Source organism: Odontesthes bonariensis, chromosome 1 (genome assembly GCF_027942865.1).
Source record: "Odontesthes bonariensis isolate fOdoBon6 chromosome 1, fOdoBon6.hap1, whole genome shotgun sequence".
In the NCBI taxonomy this organism is placed as follows: domain Eukaryota; kingdom Metazoa; phylum Chordata; class Actinopteri; order Atheriniformes; family Atherinopsidae; genus Odontesthes; species Odontesthes bonariensis.
The window spans coordinates 43,468,762-43,483,187 of NC_134506.1; the positions used below are offsets into that span (position 1 = coordinate 43,468,762).

General features: G+C 42.0%; 1 pseudogene; it reads left to right on the forward strand.

Annotated features, from left to right (window-relative positions):
• Window positions 1–6,421, forward strand: part of LOC142382305 (uncharacterized) — a 31,581-nt pseudogene extending 25,160 nt beyond the window's left edge.
• Window positions 6,422–14,426: the final 8,005 nt, after the last annotated feature.

Consider the following 14,426-nt stretch of genomic DNA (forward strand, 5'->3'; position numbering starts at 1 on the left):
TTCTGGTGTTTATGTGAAGGTGGCTGAGCGTCCAACAGCTGACGGTCAATGTTGAGCAATCTGAGTTCCAGTTCAGGCCCCACTGATACAAACCCAACAATGAAGCTTTTGGAGGTGACAGATGTGTTGTAAATGAAGTTTAAAGCGTACAGAGTTAAAGGAGTACTTTATGATCCATGTAGTCAGGTTGCTTTTTTATTTCTGATCATCCTGAGGTGTGACTGCTGCTCTGACCCATGACTACTGACCAAGCTGCAGAAATGTAGCATCACTTCACCTCTGGAACTGTTATGTAAAGCCCAGAACAGACCGAAACCCATCATCGGGTCAACATCTAACATGCTCACAAGATTATAAAGCTTTCACAAAAACTTTCTTACTTTGATTTACTTTATTTATTAGTTTGTGTGTCATGAGGCTGTCTTGATGCAGTCTGTCACAGTAAGCATGATCTAAACCAGCCTGTGGCTTTTATATAAATGTTACCTGCACAGAACCTGATATCTGAGACTCTGATTGTCAATCAAGCTAAAAGCAGTTATCAATGAGATCACTGTATCTCTTTTGATGGTTCGAATGATCGTCCTTCTGGACCTGAGGAATAACCCGGCATGCTGTGCTGGCTGCTCATGCACCTTAATCCTGTAACCTGCCACTCACAGCGCTTCAAAGGACAGGAAGAGCGTACGAGCACGTGCACTGTTGTGTGAAGGTCTCATTTACTCATCAAACCTTCAAAACTTCAGGCTGAGTTGGACATATAATTAGTCTCATTTGCATATTTTACAGTTCACCACGTATCTGTCGAACACTGTCAACATTTCAAACTAAAATGTTTCTCGTCAGATCTTAGATTCATCTCTCATCGTGTTACTAACCTTTGGTTTTGTCCCTTTTCCCCCAGACCTCTCACAACAATATGTCTGTGAGGAGAAGGAGGAGATTCTTACTGACCAGCAGTTCTTTAACCACGAGAGCAACTCCAGTCTGGACCAGCAGGAACCAGAACCACCACAGTTTAAAGAAGAGCTGGAGGAACGCTGCACCTCTCAAGAGGAAGAGTGGCTTGAACTGAATCAGGACACTGATATCTTATTGGTGACTCCTACTTATGAGGAAAGTGAACTAACTAGTGACCAGCTCCTCTCTCAGAACTCCTCTGTAGCTGAGAGACAAGAAATGGAAAAAAACTTGAGAGAAGAAGAGTCTGAATCAACTCAAAATGCAAAACTGAAGCCACATAAGAGACGTGAGAGAAACATAAATCACAGTAACGATGTGATCAATGAGAGTCAGTTTAATGCCGACACAGGTGACCAGTCAGTAATATGTGAAGTTGAGTTGAGGACACATTATGGAATGGACACAGATAAGAAACCATATTCTTGTGAAATATGTAAGAAAGCTTTCAGACAAAAAAAGAGTTTGTTGGTCCACATGAGGACTCACACAGGTGAAAAGCCGTTTTTATGTTCTACATGTGGGAAAGTTTTCATACAGAGTAGTAATCTACAGCAGCACATGAGAACTCACACAGGAGAGAAGCCATACTCATGTTCTACATGTGGGAAAGTTTTCAGCTCCAGCAGTAGCTTAACTGTTCACATAAAAGTTCACACAGGTGAGAAGCCGTTTTCATGCAAAACATGTGGCAAATGTTTCAGTCGGAGAGATGGTCTGTTGTATCACATGAGAACTCACACAGGTGAGAAGCCGTTTTCATGTTCTACATGTGGGAAAGTTTTCAGGTGCAGCAGTCACTTAAAAGGTCACATCAAAGTTCACACAGTTGGGAAGTCGTACTCGTGTGAAACATGTGGCAAATGTTTCCGTCACAATGGTAATCTGCAGAAGCACATGAAAACTCACAAAGTTGAGAAGCATTATGTTTGTAAAACCTGCGGGAATAGATTTTCTGGAAGCGTCACACTTAAAAGGCATTTGCGAATCCACACAGGTGAGAAACCGTATTCTTGTTCTACATGCGGGAAAGCTTTCAGCTACAGCAGTTACTTAACCGATCACATAAAAGTTCACACAGGTGAGAAGCCTTACGCTTGTAAGACATGTGGCAAATGCTTCAGTCAAAGGGGTACATTGTGGCAGCACATGAGAACTCACACAGGTGAGAAGCTGTACTCATTCGAAACTTGTGGCAAAGGTTTTAGTCACAATAGTGCTCTGCGAAAGCACGTGAGAACTCACACAGGTGAGAAGCCATATTCATGCAAAACATGTGGCAATTGTTTCAGTTTGAGTAGTAGTCTGCTGCATCACATGAGAACTCACACAGGTAAAACGTTGCAGTCCTGAAACATCTGTAAAGAAATAATGTGAATGACTTTAATGGATGCCCAGAACAACCCAAAGTCCTTTTGGGACACTGTGTAAAATGTACATAAAAACAGAATGCAATGATTTAAGAAGCTTATATTCAAATATTTATGCACAATAGACTGTAGAGAACATCAAATGTTCGGATGGGGCAACAAAAGAGATCAGATAAACTGGGTATCACAAAACAAAAATAGGTCATGTTTTGGTGAATCCTCCTGATCATACAAACTGTGCAAACACTGGGCCAAAGTGCATGATGAACACAGGTTGCCAAACAGTGGATGCCACCAATAGGCTGACTTGGATAAACTCTGAAAACCCATTAATCCAAATGACAAAAGATCACTGCTGTAGAGTTTAGTTGAGTCTGCTCTAAAACCTGGTGGAGTCAGCTCCAAATTCAAATGAGTGTCGGTCTCCTTTTGGTTTTTAACTGTTCTAAGAACGGTCCTCCTCGAATTTGTTTCTTATAACTGTCCTTCTCCAGCGGAACTGTTTCAGTTTGCATTCTCACATGAGTCGGGACCCTGATAGGGACTGATGCGACGCAACCATCTGAGACAGTGACGTGTTACTTTAGCGCCACATTCAACAACAAAACAGAACAAAACAAAATACGCGAAAAGTAAGGAGAGAAGAAAAAAACACCACCAAGAAGCTAACATGGAGAGCGGGGAGGCCACCGTGTTCATGGTCTGCATGATGGTGATATTAATCATGAACGATCACATCGCGCATCTAACATCGAGGCTGGAACATGTAGCGTTACTTGATCAAATATAAGGATTTATCAGAAGTTCTCACTATCTTAATAAATCTAAATTATCCTCGGATGTAGGGCACAACCTTAAAGAAGGAAAAACAGAATATTATGATTCAGAATCAGTTTTATTGCCATTGTTAGTGACCACAGTGTTCACTAACTAGGAATTTGCTGCGGCGTAAGGTGCAAACATGTAACATAGGATATAATGATAAAAATAAAGTATAAAAATATATGAATATAAAATGTACAAGGTGTGTACAACAATACACAGTATCCAATATACAGAGCAACAACAGTGCAGCTTCATTAGTGCAATTTTAATGATGGTAAAGTGACTGGGGCAGGTTATGAGGTGATTATGAAGTGTTCATAAGTCCGACTGCAAGGGGAAAAAACTGTTTTTTTTACGTCAAATATTTCAAGTAATAATCAGTCTCATATCTCGCTACTTTTGTGAATTCTCTTTTGGTTGGACAGACATTACGTAAAGACAGCATACAACACAACCTGTGATTATACATATATATAGATATATGAACTATTTATTAAAACAATATGACCAAAGACATGAACCTTAAGACAAACAGGGGATGCGTTGAATATGGGTGATTGTATACAACACATAGTGAACTGAAAATAAAATATGGGTAATGGAGAGATACCGGATTTACTCAAATAGTTTAGGTTTCCTTACTATTTGAAGCTAAAGACTGACATTTTGTATTCATTTATCACTCTAATAGTGAAAGTCTCGAGACACCCATCTAACTGTCTGTAAGATGAAAACAAGTCGACCTTACTTTGCTGAACTCCTGTTTAGTCAGCTCGGAACACAGCAGGTGGTAGCCACGCGAATACTTCCCAATTAACCAAGTGGCCATAAATATTCAGCCATCAGCCATGCCATTTAAACTGGCTAATACAGTTTAAGTATCTCTGTGTTACAATAACACGTTCCTTACAAACAATGCGAGAGCAGAATTTTACATCATTAACAGCGACGGTTAAGTCAGATTTACAAAGGTGGAATTACCTGCCGTTATCTCTAGCTGGTAGAATTCAAACCATAAAAATTGATGTGCTGCCGAGATACTTGTATGTCTTTCAGTGCCTGCCAATTTTTCTTCCTAAATCATTTTTCACAACCATAAACGGTATTATCTCATCATTTATCTGGGCTGGTAAATGACCGAGAGCAGGTCGCGTGCTGCTTTGCAGGGAAAGATCGATTGGAGGATTGGGTCTACCCAATTTGATTGGCTATTATTGGACAGCTAATATGCACAAAATAATTTCTTGGATAACATCCCCTCAATCTAGTTGGTGCCAGAGTGAGTCAGCTTCTTGCTCCTCATCGCTGTTGGCTTTGACATGCAGTTCCCTGCCTCTCAATTTGTCAAATGTTACCTCCAACCCGGTCGTTGCTGGAACGTTAAAGATCTGGGCGCAAATAAGACGTCATCTAGGATGGTTTACCCTTCCTTTAGTGACGCCCATTTGCAATACTCACCTGTTCGTCCCTGCAAGGATCCACCCACGATTCTCCATATTAGAAAGCAAAGGCTTACGGAGTTTGAGGGACTTGTATATTGATGGTGTGTTTGTAAGTTTTGATCAATTAGTCTCCACTTTTAACTTAAAAGACTTTTTTCGGTAATTTCGTGAAGGAACATTGCAAAAATACATACTATGACATTCCCACAGGCGCCAACACCAAGTGGATTGGACCTGGTTCTCAACGCTAAAACGCTATCAAGAGGCCATATATCCTATTTTTACAGATTATTGTCTTCAAACAGTGAATCTATTTTACATAAAATCAAGATGGGTTGGGAGTCGGAACTCCAGCTGAATTTTTCTGAGTCCTTCTGGGAGGGGGCAAGGGGAGCCGTTAATTCAACATCTAGTTGTGCTAGACTCTCACTAATACAGTTTAAAATTTTCCACAGATTACACTATTGCAAAGAAAAACTCTCAATACTCTATCTAGACAAATTTGATGAGAAATGTAGTAGATGTTTATAGACCCCATGCAACCTTTCCCATATGTTTTGGACCAGCTCCAAGCTGTCCAATTTCTTGCAACTATTCTTCAAAACAATTTCAGATGTATTAAACGTGAATTCCATCCCCACATATAGCTATCTTCGGCAAGCCCCTAGACGACCTTCGCACCACGGCCATTCAGAATAATGTCATTGCCTTCACTTCTCTTGTAGCTCGAAAGAGAATCCTGTTATTATGGAAGTCCCCTCAACCACCATCAATCAAAGTCTGGTTCCATAATATTCTGAGTCTTCTGAAGCTAGAGAAGATAAAGTTTTCACTTAGAGGTTCATCTGACAGGTTTTATGTACATTGGAAACCAATGCTCACTTAATTAGATAGGTTGCCGGCTCAGGAGGTAGCGGGATGAAGCCCCAATCTGTGTCTATATAGAAGATCTTCCCCTCATGGCAGCAGTGACAGTTGGTTTGTCCCGGTGAGGGGGGAGTAAGCAGCCAATAATACTCACGTTGTATATGTAAAGATCAGTATTAGCACGTTGTATCATTTATTTAGTCGTTTGTAATTGTTTATGTTATTATTATTATTATTATTAGTATTATTCCTAAGTATTTTTATTATTATTATTACGTATTGTTATTATTATAGTATTTATTTGTCTACCTCCTTTATTATTATTTATTTATTTATTTTAATTATCCTTAGCGCTCCTAATTGTTGTTGTTTTTGTCTTTATTTAACTATTTACTTATCTGTGAAATCCTACAACATGTAAAAGACCTAGGGGAGGTGAGGATGGGTTGTACACAAGTTCTTAAGTTGTTTGGGTAAAGAAAAAAGAAAATTACTTCTCTTCCTGTATACACTTCATATTTTTGTCTTGCATTTGATAAATAAAAAAAAGAAAAAAAAAGTTTATGGCAAATGTCTACTGCTAAATCCACTCCCAAAAGCTTTCATAGGCCGAAGGTGGTTGTAAATTAGGCGATTTCTGTCTCTCTCCTTTGTGTAGACTTTCCAGATCTGGTCTTCACCCAGAAAAACATCCCCCACAGGAATGCTTGTATCTTCCGAAGGTTCAAGATATATTAATTCCACACTGGAGCTTGCTATAAAGAGCACACAGAGAGAGTCAGCAGACAAAGAATCGAGCGCAGGCGATTCTTCTTCGTTTCATGAAGGAAGGAAGGAGAGCAGAGCGCTGCAGACAAAGGAGACAACATTTAAGTTTAACTTAACTTAACCGAGCCACCTCATCTGGCTACTCTCGATGCGGAGACCCTGCAGAGGAAGCCCATTTCGGCCACTTGTATTCGCGATCTCGTTCTTTCGGTCACTACCCACAGCTCGTGACCATAGGTGAGGATAGGAACATAGATTGACCGGTAAATCGAGAGCTTTGCCTTCTGGCTCAGCTCCTTCTTCACCACGACGGGCCGGTGCAGAGCCCGCATCACTGCAGACGCCGCACCAATCCGTCTGTCAATCTCCTGCTCCATTCGTCCCTCACTCGTGAACAAGACCCAGAGATACTTGAGCTTTCTTGGGGAAAGGTCTCATTCTGAACCCGGAGAGAGCATTCCACCATTTTCCAGCTAAGGACCATGGTCTCGGATTTGGAGGTGCTGATTCTCATCCCAGCCGCTTCACACTCGGCTGCGAACCGCTCCAGCGAGAGCTGAAGGTCGAGGCCCGACGATGCTAACAGAACCACATCAAAATCAGAATCGCTTTTATTGCCAGGTTTGTGAACGCACACGAGGAATTTAACTCCGGTTCCGGACATTTCCCAGACATTTACTGGCAGCTTATTCCACAAGAGAGGGGCCTGATAACTGAAGGCTCTGCCTCCCATTCTACTTTTAGAAACTCTGGGAACCTCAAGTAAACCTGCAGTTTGGGAACGAAGTGCTCTGTTAGGAAAATATCTTATAATGAGATCTTTAAGATATGATGGAGCTCGGTCATTAAGAGCTTTATATGTGAGGAGAAGAATCTTAAATTCTATTCTGAATTTAACAGGGAGCCAATGAAGAGAAGCTAAAACTGGAGAAATATGATCTCTCCTGTTAGTTCTCATCAGAACTCTGGCTGCAGCATTTTGGATCAGCTGAAGGCTTTTCAGAGAATATGTGGGACAGCTCAATAATAAAGAATTACAGTAGTCCAATCCTGAAGTAACAAATGCATGGAGCAGTTTTTCTGCATCACTCTGAGACAGGATGTTCCTGATTTTAACAATATTACTAAGATGAAAGAAAGCAGTCCTAGAAACCTGTTTTACATGCGAGTCAAATGATAAGTTCTGGTCAAAAATAACTCCAAGGTTCCTCACTGTAGAACTAGAAGCCAAGGAAATACCATCTAGAGTAACTATATAGCTAGACAATCTCTCTCTAGAGCGCTCAGGTCCAAAGATAACAACTTCAGTTTGTCTGAATTTAGCAGCAGACAGTTCTGAGTCATCCAGGTCTTTATGTCTTTAAGACATGCTTGTAGTCTGACCAACTTATTGGGTTCATCTTGTTTTATAGTTGAACCCCCCCCCCCCTGTCACAGGACTGTGCTGGTCAACTAGCAGTCCCTCTTCAGAGGCTCTTTAATATGAGCATTCAGATGGAAAAAGTCCCGGTACTGTGGAAAACTTCTTGTCTCATACTGGTGCCCAAATTAGGGCAACCGGTGGAGCTGAATGACTACAGACGGGTGGCTCTGACATCTCATATCATGAAGACCTTGGAGAGACTTCTTGTTCGTCGCATGAGATTGCAGGTTGCTGAGGCTCTTGATCCCCTCCAGTTTGCCTACCAGAAACACATAGGAGTGGAAGACGCGATTCTGTACATGTTGCATCGGGCATATGCTTTTCTGGATGTGCCTGGTTCATATGTGAGAGTCATGTTCTTTGACTTCTCCAGTGCCTCCAACACCATACGGCCTCCCATACTGAAAGACAAGCTGCTCGGTATGGGTGTGGCCCCCTCCCTGACATGGACATGGATTATAGACTATTTGTCTGCCAGACCACAGTATGTCAGGATGAGGAAATGTGTTTCTGGAACACTGGAATGCAGTACTGGGGCTCCGCAGGGTACTGTTTTGGCTCCTTTTCTTTTCACCCTGTACATATCAGACTTCAGGTACAACTCAGAGTCATGCCACATTCAGAAGTATTCTGATGATACGGCTGTTGTGGCATGTGTGCGCGGTGGACAGGAGAAGGAGTACAGGGACCTTGTGGAGGCCTTTACTGACTGGAGCAAAAAGAACTGTTTGCTCCTGAACACCACCAAAACCAAAGAGCTGGTGGTGGACTTCAGGAGATCTAAAACTCCATACCAGTCAGTCTGCATTGATGGAGTGGAGATAGAGACGGTTCAGACCTGCAAATACCTGGGGGTGGTGCTGGATAATAAACTGGAGTGGTCTGCCAACATAGACGCAGTGTACAGGAGGGCCCAGAGCCGTCTCAGGTCCTTCAATGTCTGCAGTGATCTGATGTGCATGTTTTATCACACTATCATTGAGAGTGCACTGTTCTATGCTGCTGTCTGCTGGGGGAGTTGCACTACAGACAGAAATTGTAGGCGCCTGGACAAACTTGTGAAAAAGGCTGGTTCTGTTGTAGGCAGAAGGCTGAACCCTCTCGGTGCTGTGGTGGAGCAACGGATGAGGAGGAAGTTCGATTCTGTGATGGAGAATAATAAACATCCTCTCCACAGCATCCTGACAGGACAGAGGAGCAGCTGTAGTGAGAGTCTCATCTCTCTGCGCTGCAGGACTGAGAGGTTCAGAAGGTCCTTTGTTCCCACAGCCATAAGGCTTTATAACAGTGACTGCTGAGTTCTTCTCAAATTAATTGATTGATTGATTGATTTTTATTTATTTGTTTATTTTGCCATTTAGTCATTTATTATTATTTAGTTAGTAGTAGTATTATTATTGTTGTTTTATTGTTGTTAATTCAATCATTGTAAATATTTAAAAAAAATGTTGAGCTACTTGACGAATTTGAATTTCCCCCATTGGAGGATAAATAAAGTATTTTTCTATTCTATTCTATTCTATTCTAAGCTGCTGCCAAGTGCGCTTCTCCCCCGTGAGATTGCACCTAAATTAAATAAATGAATGGGCTACCATTCAAGCAGTTTCCCTGTAATATTATTGTGATTGCAAAAGACTACATTTAAACTTACACTTTTGCTGCTGCAACGGTGCACTTATTTCTTAAAACGTATTGAAACTCGCCGTATGAGCGCATTAAGATTTCGAGGTTGGTGAAAAACGTAGCCCCTCCTCTTCCCCGTTGCCATGGTGACTCGTCGAATCGGGGCTCCATTGATGCTGGCTTTTTAAAGTTGTGGTGCACACGCAAAACTCAAGGTGAACCTACTCAGAGTTGATTAACCTCACTCAAATCAGCGTTACTGGAACCGAAAACTCAGAGTTTTCTATCTCAGAGTAGATCAACTCAGAGGTCAGGAATAGACTCAGAGTTGGTTGAACCTGCTTTGTGAAACGGACCCCTGGTCACTGATTACCTCTCACAACACAACCTCCTTGATCCAAACCAATCTGGGTTTAAAAGTCGACACTCCACTGAAACGGCTTTTACAGAAGCCTTAAAACAGGGGTCCCCAAACTTTTTTGGGTGGGGGCCACATCAACTTTCCTTTCTGTGATGGGGGGCCGAGGTCAGTCTATAACAGGAAATGATATGGACCAAAGTGACAACCACTATTATTATGGAGATTATAATGATCGTTTGTTGCAGCTGCACTTCGCTTGGCCTTGGCGCCACCTGTTGGTTTGCGAAAAAAAGTAATAAAAAGTCTTCACGTGTTTATTTGAAGTACCACAGATACTCTTTTTATTTATAGAAAAAGCTAATGTCAGGTAACAATGTGGTGATGTGATTTTGTAACAGGTACAGGTGAGTTAACAATTGGTAGGTATTTTGTCTTTACAGGTAGTGAAATAATATTAATACAGAAAAATAGTAAAAATCAGGTGAAGTAGTCTTATCTAGGTGAGCTGACTTTATACGTACAGAGTAAAGTAAAAGTGAGTTAACATTAGTTAAGTATTTTGTCTACACAGGTAGTATCCTTGTATCCTTGGCAGGTTCTATTCCAGTTACAGCCAGCCTCAGAAACTGATGCAGGTGGTGGTCTGAGAGTCTTAAAATAGATTTGAAAAGTCTGCTGATGGTTTACAAATCCCAGAACGGTTTAGGCCCAAAATACATCTGTGATCTGTTCAGAGAATATAAAGCCAGCAGAGCTCTGAGATCCAAGGACTCAGGTCAGCTGGTCCAGTCCAGAGTCCAGACTAAACATGGAGAAGCAGCATTTAGCTGTTATGCTGCAAACAAGTGGAACAAACTGCCAGTGGAGATTAAACTTTCACCAAATGGAGACATTTTTAAATCCAGGTTAAAACCATTTCTGTTCTCATGTGTCTATGCATGAAATCTGCACGATATCTTTGAACTTATCTGGACTGTTGCTTGTTTTTAAATTCATTTTAATCATTTTATTTGTTTCTCTTTATATTATTTTATGTATTTTAATGCTTCTTCCACTCCCTGCTGCAATGCTTTTATTTTATGTAAAGCACTTTGAATTGTTTGTACATGAAATGTGCTACAAATAAATTTGATTTGATTTGATCTTGATCTCATGTAATTATTTATCAGCTTCATGCGAGAAAAAGTTTGCTCACAGATATATGTGCTCCCAAAAACTGCGGACATCTTCATTGCATGCTTTCTTATGTTGGGGTAGGTCTCGTTTGGGAGGGAAGCATAGTACTCTATGAGACAGCTGGGGTTGAATGTGTCTTTCAGCACATCACAGGTCTGCAACTCAGACAGTTAAAACTGAAGAGAAGGCAGGGTGTCACTAATGTCGGCAGCAAAAGGGTTCTGGAATACGCAAATTTCTTTAACGTGGTCATGAAGCTCACGGAACCGCACACTGAACTCCACCCTCAGCGTTTCCAGTGCGTCCTTGCACTTCTCGGTTGGGAACGGGACCGCTGGTTTCTCAGCTGAGAGGCTTCGAGTAGCAGGGAGATTGGTGAAGTCTTGTTTTTGCACTTGTCCAACAATCTGCGCCAGTTTAACCTCAAATGCTTTGATGTGGGAGTACAGGTCACAGATTAATTTCCCCTTGCCCTGCAGCTGTAAATTGAGGTCGTTTGAATTTTCTGTCACATCTGTTAAAAAGGCGAGGTCCTATTTCCATCCTGCGGCGATCAGCTCTGGGACAGTTTTTCCCTTTGTCAGGAGAAAGGCGTTGATTTTCGGCAGTAAGTCGTGAAAACGCTTGAAAACTCTGCCCCGGCTTAACCATCGGACTTCAGTGTGGTAAAGCATGTCTCCATGGGCAGACTCCAGCTCGGAGAGAAAAGCTTGGAACTGCCTGTGTTTAAGTCGGTTTGCTCTGATGAAGTTTATGCAGGACAAAACTAACTTCATGACAGATTCCCACTTCAGGACTTTACAGCACAGTGCTTGCTGGTGAATCAGACAGTGGACTTGTAATTAGGGTGTGAGACCTCGTCCCTGCATTCCGCTTTTTATGCGCCCCACTAGCCCCCTCGACGCACCAATCATACTCGGAGCACCGTCCGTTGTGATGCTAGCCAGTGTAGACCAGTCTAAACCCAACTCTTCCATTGTTTGGCGTACTTTACAAAAGATATCCTCTCCTGTCGTAATATCCGTGAGACTTTGTAGAGCTTCCAGCTCCTCGGACACTTCAAAATTTGAATTAACTTCCCAAATAAAAATCAGCAGTTGTGCTGTGTCCTGCACGTCATTGCTCTCATCCATTTCCAATGCAAAACACTCAAAATCTTTAGCTTTTTCTTTTAGCTGGACATATACATTATGTTATTTCTTCTATTCGTCTGGTTACTGTAGATGCCGACAGACTAACCGCGTTCAGGGCATCTTTCTTGTCCGGACAGCATTCAAACACTTCTTTATGAACTCCCCATCATTGAATGACTTTCCACAGCTTGCTATCAGTTTAGCTACCTTGAAGCTGGCCCGAACGGATGAGAGGTTCGTCTGTGTTTGGCGTAGCATTGTACTCTGCTGGGCAGCTAATCCACTTTTTATCTTAGCCACCTTGTCTCTCCTCACTTGACCCTGCAAGCTAGCATACTGCCCTCTGTGGCGAGTTTCATAGTGCCGGCGAATTTTGAATTCTTTAACACCGCCACTGTCTCCTTGCAGATTAGGCAAACTGCCTTTTCCTTGCACTGGACAAAAATTATTCATCCGTCCACTGCTGTTTAAAAACTCTACATTCCGAATCTATTTTCCGTTTCGACATTTTGTTATCTGCTTTTCTTTTGTTAGCTCGCCTCGCCCGCGCGCACATGACCGTTGATCACAAACAAAGTCAAGTTGGAATATACCATTGTGTGTGTTTGTGTGTGTGTGTGTGGGGGGGGTATAATTAGCTACAACTGTAAATAATTTGTAAATAAGGTAAATCTTAATTGGAATGCCAACCTTAATAATTAAGTGCGGATATTTTATAATAGGAAAATACAATTCTAAAAAATAGGCCATTGTAAGGACACGCTCGCCGTTACCTCCGTATTAAATCGCGGATTGAAAGGAACTATGACAGACAGGAAAAAGACATTTATTGATGCAGTGAATTCAGGTGTGTTTCGGGCGGGGCAGAGACGCTGTGCACAGGACGCTTGCCGGTCTGTGTCGCCGTCCGCTCGTTAAGCACCTGCACACACAGAACCACACAGACAGACTCACTACATGAGTGGGATGTGATTGGGAAAAACAAAGGCCAAACTTACCTCAAACGGGTGCTCTGTCCTCCTGGGGTGTTGCATCAAAAGAGGTCCCCGGGGACATGACCCCTTAAATATGGTTCCGGAGTACAGTAGCAAGTAGGAGGGGGGAGTAGGGTGTGTAAATATGTTTATTCATGTATATATGTTTGGGGTGTGAAGAAATGGTTTAGTGGTTTGTATATAGGTGATTATATTTTTGTATATATTGCAATTATGGATTGCAAATTTATGATTTATTGGTAATTATGTAAATATTTGACCACTGCCTTAAAAGAAGCCTGAGTGACAGCTAAATCATCAGTACTTATCCTGATCGACCTATCGGCTGCGTTTGACACTGTCAACCATTGTATCCTTTTGTCCGTACTCTCTTGCGTGGGCATTACAGGGAGAGCACACTCTTGGTTTGAATCATACCTCACTGGTCAGTCATTCAAAGTATCCTGGCTTGGTCACACTTCTGCAGCGCACCACCTCGCCACAGGGGTCCCCCAAGGCTCAGTACTGGGACCTCTTCTCTTTGCCATATACACCTAGTTGGAATCGAATAGGGTAGCAAATGGAGTGTACTTGTATAACGAGGTTCTGTTGTGGAGAAATTAGAGTCGAATCCCGCGTTGGTCAGCCGTCCATTGGGGAGTTTATTGAACAAACCGTCACAGCAAATGTGCATACAGAATGTACAAAATGTCCACCGTCTTCATACTGTGAACCAACTTTATACTGGTTTAATCATAACATGCATGCGTCATCCGGACTCAATCTCTTTCTGCGACGCCGAGCGTCTGCCCTAAATGTAAACAGCCCATACTACCTTTTACCCATATTCGTATGAGCCGAACAACAAAGCACAGGATGTAACTAGGCCAGATGTCATGAGCATGTCATGACATCCTTCTCCCACAGTTCTAGTCTAAGTGACGCTTCACACTAACGCCACATCCACCCATTCACTCATACAGCACGTCTTAGTTCATACAGGCTAAACGCTACTTTCTTCTACACATTCACGCACCAACGCATCGTAGACCGCGTGGGGTTCAGCCCAAGAACGTTTTGACATGTGGCTGGGAGAAGCCGGGAAACGAACCACTGATTGGAAGGCGACTGCTTTTTCGGTGGCGAGTGTGATTTTCTCAGCAGCCATTACAAGAAAGGGTTCCTTGTAAGTTCTTCAGAGAACCTTAGAAATGCAAATATAAGCATTACAGGATAGTTACATGGACGTTTGGGAAGTCTGTTTCTTTGACAGGGAGAATAACACCTGAACTGGCAGTAAATGCAGAGCCTATCAAACACAAGAACGAGCAGTGATTCCGGTTCATTTCTACTATGACGAAGCTTTGTTCAAATTCAGCAGATGGTAAAACACACAAAGGAAGATGAAGTCATTTAAAAACAAAAAAGAAATGTTCTTAGAAATGAGTTTATTCGTATAAAACATTTTACAAAACAATGTTGTTTCTGCATCAATCTGTCAATT